Genomic DNA, 14,170 nt, shown 5'->3' on the forward strand with positions numbered 1-14,170 from the left:
CCACCTATGAACCAGCTAGTTCTCTTCTAGGTAGAATTATAGATATAGATATATCTATAGAAATAGATAGAACTACAGATAGAGATATCAATAGAGGTAAATTAATGTCTTAGCTTCTGGCTGCTATGATAAAATATCACAGACTGGGTAGAGTGGGTGGCTTGAACCACAGACATTTATTTTTCATCATTTTGGAGGCTGCGAAGTCCAAGACCAAGGTGCCTACATGCTCAGGTCCCTTTTCCTGGCTAGCAGACGGCTGCCATCTTGCTCTATCCTCACACAGCAAGAGAGGAAGGTCTGGAGCTTCTTCCTCTTCTTGTAGAGACACTAATCCCATCACGGGACTCTCTGTCCGGTCTTCATCTTAACCTAATCGCCTCCCAAAGGCTCCACCTCCTTATACCATCGCATCAGGGGTTCGGGCTTCAATACAGGAATTTGGGGGAATAGAAACACTCAGTCCAGAACAATACCCAAAAGAAACAAGGGGGTTGGTCAACCAAAAGGCACATAGAAGAATAGTTGCAGCCGCCTCATTCATAACAGCCCAGACTTGGAGAAGATTCCAGTGCTCATCATCAATGGGGAAATGGATAAGCTGCGGTGTGTCCATACAGTGGAATAATGAGTAAGAACATTAATAAATCACACAGGCATTATGCCGAAAGAAAGCTTGACACTAGAAGACTGTCTAATTTTTTTTTGTTTAATTCAGTTTATAAGAAGTAAAACACAAGCAAAAGTAATCTATGGTGATAGAGGTCAAAATCATGGTTGCTTCTGAGGGAGGAGTGGCAAATTCTTCCAGGCTACTGGAAATACTCTGTTTTGATCTAGATGTAATAACATGTGCGCGTGTAAAAGACACCAAGTGGTGCACTTAAATTTAATGTACTTTATGGAGGTTATGCCCCAAGAAAAAAGGAAAAGGATGTTTCTATCAGGGATGACAAGTACATGGTTGGCGGGCTGCCCTTATCCCCTCGCTGGGGATACTGATTAACCACCGAACTCCTTCTTCTCGCTGAGCTCAGTTCCGAACCGTTCTCAGTCCCGCACTCTGGCCAGATCGTGCTGACTCAGAAACTACTACCTTCTCCTGGTGTGCACACACAGGCACCTTAATTAAGATAGGCCATCATCTTTGATTCGTTTGGCCATGCTTTGGAGAAGCCTGGCTTCTACTCGCTGACTTGTGGCAACCACTCCCTTCCAGGTGCAGTTCCCAGGAAGAAATGGCTTCGGAACAGCAGGCTGGGAAGCTGGAGAATGAGAGCGGGAGGGACCACAACTATCCCAGGCGGAGGTGATGACTCAAAGCTACAGGTAACACCGGCACCTGGCAAAGGCTATATAGTCTGACGGGGGCCGGCATTCTACTATGTAGAACAAACTGGCTTTTCTCTAGTAGCAGAGAACAGAGAGGGACAAGATGGAAGAAAAGGCGGGACTGCGGGAAATGACAGCCTCTTGATTTGTGCTAAGTCTTCTAGCAGCTGGAAATATAGCCTCCCTGTCAGATCTTATCAGGGATGCTAACTTCCTGTGGTTTCACGCCTCACGGTTCCCCAAATCCCCTCCATCCTCCATCAAACAACCACGTGATCTGGACAGAGTGGGAATCTCCACCCCATTTTAAGTAAGAAAACTGAGGCTCAGAAGCAAAGATGTATGTGACCCACAAATACCCTCTTAGGCAAGTAAAGGATTCAGGTCTGTCTTCCCCCAAATGTGCACAGAGGCTGGGTTTGCATTTGATTCAGTTCAGTGCTTTGTGAGTAGAGCAGGTCTGTCTTCCCCCAAAGCCCATGCTCCTTCTTTGTCTTCTCTTTTTTTATTTTTACATCAAAGCAGTACATGCGCCAAAACGGCCAAGTCATCCTGTAAGATTGGTTTTGAAAATGGCAGGTGTCCTCACCCCCTACCACCACCACCACCATTTCCCCTCCTGAGAGCTACCAAATTTACCTCTGGCGACTGGTCTTTCTGGAACTTATCTCCACAATGTATGAAAACAAATCGACACCAAGCTAAGCCACTTGTAACATCTCAGCATCCTGAGAACACAAAGAAGATCCCACAAGCTTCCAGAAATAGTAAAAACAACATTCCCTACAAAGAGCTAGGGATGAGAATGGTCTCAGATCTCTCGACAGCAACAACACTAGAGCACAGAAGGCAAATTGTGAAGGAAAAGGATTCCCAACTTAGAATTCTATACACAGCCAAACTATCAATCAAATGTGAAGGTAAAATAAAGACATTTTCACATATTAAATGTCTGAAAATATTGACTTCTCGTGTACCTTTTTCTCAAGAATCTCTGAGGATGACGAACCAGTTACAGTGGATCCACAGTTGTGTTGCTACTATCCCTCTTTTCTCTGTCTTGCACCTTCAAAATATCCTTTTTCTGTCAATTTAGTAGAATTTTAAGAGGGTGAAAATGGACATATTCAATCAATTTTCATTACCCATCATCTCTCTCATTCTTTGTTTTTAAAGCAGTGGACCCTTTCTTCAAACAAACTCTTATCCAAAAGACAAATATCTAAAACACACCAAACCAATATCACATTGGTTGCAGTATTGTTTCTCTCCAATGGTTAACTGTTAAGAAAGTTGCTGCAGCTAATTAATGAAAAAGGAATGAGCAAATTAGAACAACAGTATTTTGTGCCCACAAATTAATTAATGTACCCAAGTATTGAATATCAGCTGCTGTTAACATCTCCCCTTACATGCACACACACAAAATGACAGCACAACATTGTAAGCACCTTTTTTTTTTTAAGATTTTATTTATTTATTTATCAGAGAGAGAGAGCGAGCACAGGCAGGCAGAATGACAGGTAGAGGCACAGGGAGAAGCAGGCTCCCTGCAGAGCAAAGAGCCCGATGTGGGACTCGATCCCAGGATGCTTAACCGACTGAGCCACCCAGGCATCCCTGTGAGCACCTTTTGATGGAAGAACACGCCACCTATAGTGGCCAAAAAATCACAACCTGAATTGATCAGGCCTCTGTATCCCACTACCCACTGATTGGAAATACAGATGCTGAACTTCATGCATCACCAGTATGCAGTCAGCAAAATCCAGACTGGGGAAGGCCAACTGGTCCAATGCCCTGGGATCGTCACCATATAATTAAAAGAGGGGGGTAAGGGATGATGGGAGAATCTTTGGGTTAAAAGAGACTTTGAAGACATATCAAATAAAAAAGTAGCTAAGTATACACCCGTGTTCACAGCAGCCTCATTCACAACGGCCAAGAGGTAGGAGCTACTCAAGTATCCTTCACACAGATGAACGGATAAACAAAATGCGGTCTATAAACAAACAGATAAACAAAAAACGGCCTATGATGCAGCCTTAAAAAGGAAGGAAATCCTGTCACGTGCAGCAATGTGGATGAACCCTGAGGACAGTAATGCCGAGTGAAAAAAGCCAGTCACAAAAAGACAAACACTGTGTGATTCCACTTATGTGAGGTAATCAAATTCATAGTAGAATGTAGAATGGAGGTTCTCGGTGGGGAGGGGAAGGAAGAGGGGATAGAGAGTCGTTCAACGGGTGCAGAGTTTTAGTTCGGCGAGATGCAGTTCCGGAGAGGGACGGTGGTGATGATCGCACGACGTGAACGTACTCAGCACTGCGGAACTGCGCGCTTGCACGCTTGAAATGGTTAAGATGGTGAATTTTAGGCTGTGTGTTTTTTACTACAATTTTTACTACTAATTTGCAAAAGCAGGTAAAACTAAATGGTAGAGTTTAAGAAGGTGCTCTTGGGCGATGAAGTTATAGAGAAATGCAAGGCAATGATCAGCATAAAAGTTGGGATGGGAGCTACTTTCTGGGGACAGGAAAGATGTGCCTTAGCGACAGAGCACAGAGAGGCTGCCGTGGGCACACTTCTTGATCTAGGTGCTGATTTACCAGAACGGTCACCTTATACAAATTCACTCTGCCTCTGTCTTCTGTGGTTTTCTATATCTGTTTCAAGTATAATTTAAAAGTAAAGGGTGGGGGAACCCACGAAGAAAGAAACCTGCTACAATCCTGTCAACCAACATACTCCAGTAAGACAACCACTTCACCTGAATTAACAGAGGAGGATTTGGGAGCGAGTCCGCCTGAAGCCAGGCCTACCAGCTCTTCCTCAGCTCCCCCTTGCTGAACATCTGTGACAGCCCCGTGTGTTCCCTGTCTTGTCCCTGTATCTGAGACCCTGGTCCTGCGCACCACCTGCCTCTGCCCCTGGGAACTTGCTCACAGAGCTTAAACAGCTGAGCTCTGCCAGGGGTCACAGGGAAAGGACTCAGCACCACGACAACCAGGGTCTCCCCCAGAGGAGCACAAAGTTTTAAGACTCGGACGCCTCTGTTGTCAGCTGTCAAATTCCATTTTCTGGTTCCCAAATTCTCTAACGTGAATTCCAGTAACATCTTTGTGCCACCATAATGTGCCGTCACAGGGTCAGGATTGGAACCGCTTCCTGTCAGCCTGTAGTGAGGAGTGACCCAACACGGGGTCCCTGAAGCTCACGCAAATGGTACGGTGGTGCAGCGGGTAAGAATGCAGGGTCCAGATCTGGGCTCTGCCACCTGACCTCACAAAACAGGCTACGTAGGATCTCTGGGCCTCTATTTCCCCATAGGTGAAGTGGGTGGTTACAACAGTGTTTATTCTCTGGGGTTGGTACGGGACCTCGATAAGCTGAAATATGTCAAGTCTTTAAAAAAGAGAGCCTGGCTCTGGGTAAGTGCTCAGTGCCTGTCCTTACTTCACTTAAGGACCAAGCCTCAGGCTCACAAGGGCCAGGGACAAAAAACTGGGAAGAGGGGGATCTACCCATCTACAGAACTTCCCCGTGTCCTGGGGATGGGAGGGCTGGAGAAGTCTAGCTGCTTCCAGACCTATTCATCCAGCTGCCTGGCTGACGCATCGCTCAAACTCAACAGGACTGAAAGCCCAGTGCATGAGCTCCCCTGCTCCTCTCCTCCAGCCTGACTCTCTTCCAGTGTTTTCCATCTCTCTGAATAGCAGCCGTATCTATCCAATTCGATGACCAGAAGCCTGAGGGGCGCCCCATACTCTTTCCTCTTTCTCACCTCACTGCTGACCTGTCTCCACGACCTTACCTTCTGAGCACATAACAAAGTCTTTCTCCTGTCTCCCTCTCCCTGCCATCTCCCCCTGGGGGCTCATGCCGCTCACCTTGTCACTACTATGGCCACCATTTAAATTCTCCCCTTTGGTTGTTTGACTAGGATCTGCCTCCCCCACTAGACTAGCAGTTCCAGGAGGACAGGCGCCATGCTGGTGTTACTGACCTTTGAGAACTCACCAGATTTCAGCACATGCTGGGACATCGCAGGTGCTCGGTGAAGATACATGGAATGAGCTAAATACTGGAGTAAAAAAGGAGCAGGTTTCCCCCATTCGCATGCTGTGGCCCAAGGGAGCCTGCCACCTCTGCAGTCCTTAGGGCCTTCCCTGGAGGAGCCACAGCCCCTCCCTTCACCTGCTCCCTCCTTTCCACCCGCCTGGCCTGCCCCTCAGAGCCTCCAGACCAGAGTGGGTGGACCTAGATTGTTTCCTTGAACTGAGGCAGCTGTGGAAACCTGGCCCCTCTGGCCCTACTCAGCCCAAACCTCCCCTGCAGGCCCCACCCCCATCCGTGGCAGTCCAGTGAGTTCGGGTACCTCCCCAAAGGCAGGAGGAAAGACACGGAGCCACAGTCGTCTGAGGAACATTGCTCCATGGCAGAACCTCATGGAGCTGCTCTGCTCCTGCTCTGCTCTGACAGCTGGAACAGCCGGCTCACAGAGTCACTTGCTCAGTGAGCACCTACTACGGCCGGGCGCTGTGGATGACAGTTGGGGCGTCTCAGTGGACAAACACAGCAGACGCAGCCAACGGCCATTCTCCTCTTCCTCCTCGCTAACAAAACCAACGGTGTTCAGTCCCCTGCCCCAGATCCCTAGGGCAGGGTTACTCTATTCCTCTTGTAGATGCTGGTGTAACAAAGGGCATATGACAGTTTCAGCCCACCGAACTTGAGGGGGAGTCCACTGGGGACCTGCTAGGAAAGTCTCCTCGCACGTACAAGGGGAGATAAACAGAAACGCCTCCTCCTCGGGCCTACACCAGGTGATGCCTGCAGCTGGCTGGCCACCTCGAGACCCTGAGGGAAGTGGACGACGCTCCGAGAATGGCAGGCTGAAAGACAGGAAGAGCCTAGACCCCTCACCACTCTGCTGAGCTTCTGAATCCACTGCCTTGGGACTGCCCAGCCCCTGGTCTATCACATGGTGATTAAAAGCCTTCAGGGTTTAAGCTACTCTCCCATGAGTCTTCTGTCCCTTGCAGCCAAAAGCCACCTAGAGGGGCGACACAGGCCCACAGGCCCTTCCTGAGGCCTTCCCTCAGGAAGCCAGAGCTTCCTGAGCAATTGCGGGATGGCAGGCACGGAGAGCTCCTCTCTCAGCGCTTCCCACTCCTGCTGGAGAGCTGAAATGAATCATGCCCATTGCACAGCTGAAGAAACTGAGACCCAGAGGTGGAAGACAACTTGCTCTGTCACATACCGAGGGCCAGTGCCGGTGCACTTGGAACGAAAGCCCGGGAGGTTGGCTCTTGCCGCCACACCAGCAGAGCAGCTGTTTGACTGCCATGTTGGGTGGAATTCTCCATTACAAGTATGACGGGTGGGAGCCAGCCAGCCTAAGCTCTAGAGACATGTACGGGCTCCGTTCCCACCTGCAGACAGGGCAAAGGGATGGCTGGATCCAGGAGCTCAGACCATTCCCTCTCATCTTTGCTTCTCTCTGACACCATGCCTTCAGACCATCTCCCTGCTAGACTGGAATCATGACCACAAGTAGACTTGATCTCACATGCCAACGGCCAAGGGCCAAAAAGGACAGGAGCCTCCCTTTCCCCAGTTTGAGTTTTATCAGCTCCAAACTTGGGCCCCACACCTTCACTGTAAGTCTGGATGCTGAGTGCCACCTTTGGGTTCCGTGGCTTGGCCCCTCCAACCTCTCTATGCCTCGGTTTACCTGTCCTGAACTAAGCAGAGTAGCAGCAGCACCTGCTCCGCCAGGAAGGTCATTCATTGTGTCCAGCAAACACCTCGTGCATGCCAGTTACCAGTCAGGCGGCATGGGAGGTGCTGGGACCCAATCCCTACCCTTGTGGGACCCAACCCCTGCCCTCAGGGAGTTTATAGTCTAGCAGGAAAGACAGATATTAAATCAACAAACACAGGAAATGATATCTCTGTTTTAACTCTGCTAAGTGTTCTAAAGGACAAACACAGAGCACACTAGGAGTGAAAGAAAAGAACTGAGCTCAGATTGAATGCGTAGCCTTAGAAAGACTGACTCCGGGCATGGAGTAAGCATTCAAGTCTAAGGTAGCTATTACCTAGGTTTTCACTTGGCCTCTTTCCTGTCATCCCCGCCCACAGTGACTTACTGTGAGGAGAAGAGCTAGGTGACCTGGTGGCCCCGCTCTCCATCGCTGCAACCAATTACAAGCCTCCTAGGGGCTGGAGCGCAAGTGTGACGCACGCACTGGGACAGCAGGAGCACAACAGGTCCCAGGGCAGCCTGCTCCTGGTGGATGGCACACACCCAGCTCTCGGCAGCCCCTTCCTGGCTCCGGCTGAGGCTCCAGGGGCTTCTCAGGCTCCAGGGTCTCCCAGGCTCCTTCCGCTGGCTCCGTGTCAAACCCTAAATGAAGGAGTGCTGGAGAGAGATTTACTGCTTAACAAGCCAACTTTCCATTCACTATTGCCAGGCTCTGCTGTCCTCACAGCTCCTGGCCATAGGGACAAGGGCCCTGCCCCTGTTCCAAGCCTTGGGGCCATCTAATCATGTCCTGGTGACTGCCTCTGGAGGGACCATTTGCGAAAATCTCTTTGTGATCAAAGGAACACACTCAGGCCCCTCTGGGTTTCCACTGCCCCCTCTCTCCCATACAGACATACGGTTTTTTCAGGGAAGAAGAACAAAGGGCTGCTAGGTTAGATTAATTGCCACAAATGCTAACTCTATACCTATATCCAGGACCCTAATCAGGATGGTGGTGCCAGCCCATCTGACCTCCCGGCCCCCAGCTCTCCTTCTGCAACCATGGAGACAGCCAAAGGGGTTGACTGGCACACACATCACTCCTCCATTTGCCACCTTCCGTGGTTCTCTGGATCTGAACAATCTGAATCATCCCCTGTGATCCGGTCCCCCTAACATTTCCAACTCTGTGTTCTCAGGAAACCAGGAGGGGTTTTCCCAGAACATCATACAGTTCTTTCATCCAAGATGTTTCCAGCACATGCCTTCCTCTTATATGAATCTGTCCATTGAATAATGAATGCTTCCTATCTGCCAGCCTCGGTGCTGGCTCTGGGATGCCACAATAAGTCATACGGAACGTCCCTGCCCTCAGGAAGACCATGATCTCGTGGGGGCAACAGACATCAGTGAAAAACAAAGAATCGCCAGAGATATAATTACCAAAAGTAGCAAGAGCTGTGACAGAACCACGTAGGATGCTGGGAGCCCAAGAAGGCTTCTGTGAGATGACGTTCAACCTTCAACCTGCCATGGGATGACACATAGGTCCCTCTGGGTGGGGTCTGGGGGAGGGACAAGTCCTGATTATGGGACAGACAAGTCCTGAGGCCAGAGGGCATCTGCAAGCTCTGGGATCCAAAAGTCTGGGTAGCAGATGGGCAGAGAATGTTCAGATGGGCTGGAGGAGAGAGTGGGAAGAGCCCCGCAGATCATGTTAGAAGACCTTCCTGACACAGAGGACCTGGGGGATCACTGAGCTGTTACAAGGAACTCAAACAGGGCATGAGTCCTCTGGACTGGAAGGGGGTAAGAATGACAACAAGGAAGGCTAGGGTGATATGTCGGGGACTGGACTGACATCACCACAGTTGAAATGCTGGGTCAAAGAGGACTTCATTTTTTTTTTAAGATTATTTATTTATTTATTTGACAGACAGAGATCACAAGTAGGCAGAGAGGCAGGCACAGAGAGAGAGAGGGAAGCAGGCTCCCTGCTGAGCAGAGAGCCCGATGTGGGGCTCGATCCCAGGACCCTGGGAAGGCAGAGGCTTAACCCACTGAGCCACCCAGGCACCCTGAGGACTTCATTTTTTAACTTTGTATTATATACAGAGATTTTCTACTGTGTATGTGGGGGTGTGGGGGTAGCACCCCAGTCCCCACATTATTCAAGGGCCAGTTGTACTCAGAGGTACCCTAAAGTTGCAGATATAGCTCTTTTGCCCCAACTTTGTAGCAGCAACCCAACTTCCTTTGGTTCAGAGGCACAAGGAGCCCAGCATGGCTGGATGGCGGTCTCAGTTCAACAGACTCACTGTTGTGTCCCCTGTTGGAAGCATACCTCCCTCACAACTGAGGCCTTCAAACCAGCTAAGCTGCAAGTTTCTGCAGGTAAGTTAGAGGAGTGACTTGCCTCAAGGTAACTCGACTAGCTTAACTAACCTTGACTGAGGGTAAATTACAGGGTAAGGAATAGCCCTCCCCTTCCCACCCCTTGACAGCTATGGGAGACAGTCACAGATTTAGAGCATAGAGTATGCATCCCTTACAGCAGAACTCAACCTTTCGGGACAACTGGTCCCGTAAACAAGCCTACTGGCATCTACTGATGAGATGGCACAGCAGGGGCTGTGAGGCTCAGGGTTTTTGTACACAGACACAGAGAAACAAGATGGCTGCGGCTGCCACCACTTCTCAGATGGAATGACATGATGGAAAGAGCCCTAGACAAGGAGTTGGAGTGCTTGACTTCTAGTTTTGACCAGCCATCAGCACTCCTCTGATGTGGAGAGAGGCACATTGCCTTGTCAGCCTCCGTTTCCCCATTCTTAAAACAGAGTAAGGGGCGCCCGGGTGGCTCAGTCAGTTAAGAGTTGACTCTTGATTTCCGCTCAGGTTGTGATCTCAGGGTCATGAGATCAAGCTCCACAGCAGGCTCCGTGCTTAGCAGGGAGCCTAAGATTCTCTCTCTCCCTCTCCCTCGGCACCTCCCCGCTCTAAAATAAACAAATAAATCTTTAAAAACAAACAATGAAAGCCCCAGAACAGCAGGTACCAGTGGTACCAAGTGTGGGATGGTGGGATGGTCAGATTGGTTCCCCTTGGGTACAGGCAACAAGGGAATCAGTTGTTTATGGAGAGTTTTTTTGTTTTTAATAATGAACTAGGAGTTGGTCTGCTTTTTATTATCACCAAATACCTGCAATTCTAAAGTGAAAGAAACTCCTCACCCAAAAAAGCCTTTTGTTTGCCTAAATTCTAAACAATTGCTACTGTTAGTAGTAAATTGTAGTTTTATAAATTTTATATATGTATATATATTATATATTTTATATATATAACTTATTTGTAAATAAACACATTTTTTACTACCTGTTTTTTCTAATGAACACGGCAATTTACATGGTTGTCATTGTGGAGAAATCCCAGTTATATAACTGGCCCCAAACGTACACAGATCCAGCTGCAGATGTTTATTTCTAGAGTACGCTCATAATGGTTTGCAATCTTTCAAGCTCACTTCTGACTAAAATATAAACAAATAAATTAAAGACAGGGAGATTTAAGAGAGGTCCCCGCCCACCCAACCTCTAAGGCCGGATGCATTAACTGGGGGAAGATCACCTGCGCCATCTAGTGGTAGAGATGGTGATTACAGGTACACACTCTTCATAGGAAAAAAAAAGAACAAAATGGATTGCACGTGGAAATGATAGTATTTTGGTGGGGGTGGGAAACAACCAGGAGACTTAATTAGTCAGCCCCAGGGCTGACTGTATCACAGCTTTGCCTAGATAACAGTGAGCAAGTTCGTTCACTTCTCAGGGCCTTCCTTTCCTCATTCTTAAAATGGATTAATGATACCTTTATCATGGAATTGTGATGATTAAATGTGATAAGGCGTATAAAATTCCTGAGATGCAGTAGGTGCTCAGAAGGTGGTTCCCTTCCTCTCAGAGCTGATCAAAATGGGAGAACTAGAGCAGACGGTCTCCCCAGGTACTGTCAGAGGCTCTTGCCTTACTTCCCTCGTCCCACGCTCTCATTAAGCTGTGGGTGCCACGGCTGGGGACCAGCTCCAGCAGTAGCCCTCCTGGGCACCGCGCCAACTCGCTCCCCACTCCACCAGGCCAGGCTGAATCTGCCTCTGCCTGGCTGTCACCACGTCCATATACCTGCTTGTCCCCTCCCATACAGCTGCCCCCTGCCTCTCCAGCCCCCATATTCCACACCTATGACTGGTCCCAAATTTCTCACCCAGTGCCACCTCTCCATTAGCAGCTTTCAGGGTGGTCCCTAGACCAAAAATATTAGCCTTACCTGGGAACCTGTTAGAAAAGCAACTCACCAAGCCTCAGACCAACTGACTCAGAAATGCCGGGGGGTGGGCCCAGCAATGTTGTTACATATCCTCCAGGTGACTCTGACATGCGAAGTTTGAGAACTGCAGCTCTACACCCCCCCCCCCCCCCACCAGGCCTATTCCTCTCAGATTCCTGAGGTTAGGTCCCACCTTCTCCTTGGCCACCCCCTCCATCCGGTGACCCCCTATCCTATTATGGAGAAACTCTCCCAGCACCTAAAACCATCCTACACTCTTCCCCTCGCCCACTTCACCTACAGTAATGTTGAGCAAACCTGTCATTAGCAAACCTTCAATATATTTATCACACAAGCAGACCACTTTCTTATTTCTTGCTCAACATTTTAAAATTTGACACTAATTCAAACATACACCTTACCCTGGTCCTAAACAATCTATAAATTCTGGTCCTAAACAATCTATAAATTCGGATAATATGTGAATTATATTTTTGTTATGCATTGAAATACACACTATTAAAAATTCGAGCAGTTCATCCAAAGTACCACCTAAATGTTACTTGGGGGGAAACAATGCCTTAAGTGTAGGCTCTCTCAGAACACACAAAGACCCATCCTGCCCATTCCCCAGAGCTGCATGTCCCCTTTGCCTCTCATCTAAACTCCACACTTTTGTCAGTAATAATTTCCTGGGCCATTTAGCACCCCTATTCATCAGCTCTACCCATGACTCTGATACCCCTGAGAACCCCCCATGAAACATCACCAGTTCAGGAAATATATATGGAATGACTCAACTCTGGGGACCCAAATGTCCCCTTCTGCTTCACAGCACCCAAGTCCCAACACTGCATATTCTGCCTAAGCACAACCTCTAGGATGGGTCCCTGGGCTTCCCCTGTCCCCATCTTTCCATCTTCTCTCTGGACCACCCCCTCTCTCTCCTGACTTTCAGCCAAGAGCCAAACACTTAAATAATTAGTACCCAGTTAAGAAGCAATCCCTGGGGTGGCTCAGTGGGTTAGGCCATTGCCTTTGGCTCAGGTCGTGATCTCAGGGTCCTGGGATCGAGCCCCGCATCAGGCTCTCTGCTCAGCAGGGAGTCTGCCTCCCCACCCCCTCTCTGCCTACTCGTGATCTCTGTCAAAAAAATAAATAATATCTTTAAAAAAAAAAAAATCAGTCCCCTGGGGCACCTGGGTGGTACAGTGGATTAAGTGCCCAACTCAGTTTCCACTCCGGACCTGATCTCAGGGTTGTGAAATCAAGCCCTGCATTAGGCTCTGTGCTCAGTGCCAAGTCGGCTTGGGTCCTCTCTCTCCCTCTACCTTTGCAGCCCCCAACTGGCACACATGCTCTCTTTCTCTCAAATAAATAAATCTTTTATAAAAATCAAAAAAATAAAAATAAAAAGCAATTCCCTTTAGGCCCCTCAAAATACACACATATGCATACGTACTTTCTATCAAAGCATAATACACATAGAGGAAAGTACAAATATTCTAAGAGTATGGCTCAGTGAATCTTCACAACCCAAACACACCTGCATAACCACACGTCCCAAGTGCCCCACGCCCACTGCCAACTCACCAGCACCCGCTGGCCGCCCTCAGCCCAGAGTAACCTCTCTCGTATCTTCTAAAGTATATATTCATTTTGCCCATTCTTGTACTCACATAAGTGAAATCATACAGTGTGTTCTCAGGCACACTGTTACATGTAATTGCCAATCATTGTTCTCCTTGCTGTGTAGTATTCCACTGCTTGAATATTCCCTGTATTAGTTTCCCATTCCTGCTGCAACAAAGTACTACAAATTTGGTGGCTTAAAATGATACAAATTTGTTATCTTATAGTTCTGGAGGTCAGAAGTCAGAAATGGGTCTCACTGGGCTAAAATCCAGGTACCAGCAGGGCTGTGTTCCTTCTCAGGCTCTAAGAAAGAATGTTGCCTCACATTTTCCAGCTTCTAGCGGCCACCCACATTACTGGGCTCACGGCCACTTCCATCTACAAAGCCGGGAATGACCAGTTCAGTCTAATACTATCACCTCTGGTTCGGACTCCTCTGCCCATCCTAACAATACAGGATAATCTCTTTATTTTAAGGTCAGCAGATTGACCTGTTATTCCCATTTGCCACCTAGTACCCCCCACCCCACCCAGCTATGTAACACAACATGCACTCGATGTGAGCCTTGTTCTATCACATCCACCACGCAGGTTATCACCACTGCGGATGGCCATCTGGTTCCAGTGGTTCCAGTACAAGCCTGTCGGTGAGCGTGTATGTCTGTCAGGTATAAACAGATCGGGGCACAGCCACACTATAGGCTGGATGTTCCACTTAATAGATGTTGCCAGTTTTCACCAAAGAGACTGAACCAAAGTAACGCTCCCACCAGCCACACACGAATTCTAGTTGTGCCCAGTGTTGCAACATTTGGCATATCCCACAGCTAATTGCTGATACCAGGGACTTCCTTGCCTCTCTGCCTTTCTTCATGTCTGTAGGACCCGGCCATGTTTCACCCTGACCATCCATTCCTTTCCATTTCTGTTCCCCAGATGCAAGACCTCGTTGGAGAAACTGGCCATTTTCAGGGCATTTTCTGACCCAAACCTTAAGTTTGTATGGATATTTGTGGGCATTTGCAGACATTCAACTAAACCTACTACTTACAAAATCTTAGGATGACAGTAACTTCAGGAGCCACGTGTGGTCCATCTCCCCCTTAGAAACAATTACGTTGGGCGCCT

Source organism: Mustela erminea, chromosome 14, assembly GCF_009829155.1.
Source record: "Mustela erminea isolate mMusErm1 chromosome 14, mMusErm1.Pri, whole genome shotgun sequence".
NCBI lineage: Eukaryota > Metazoa > Chordata > Mammalia > Carnivora > Mustelidae > Mustela > Mustela erminea.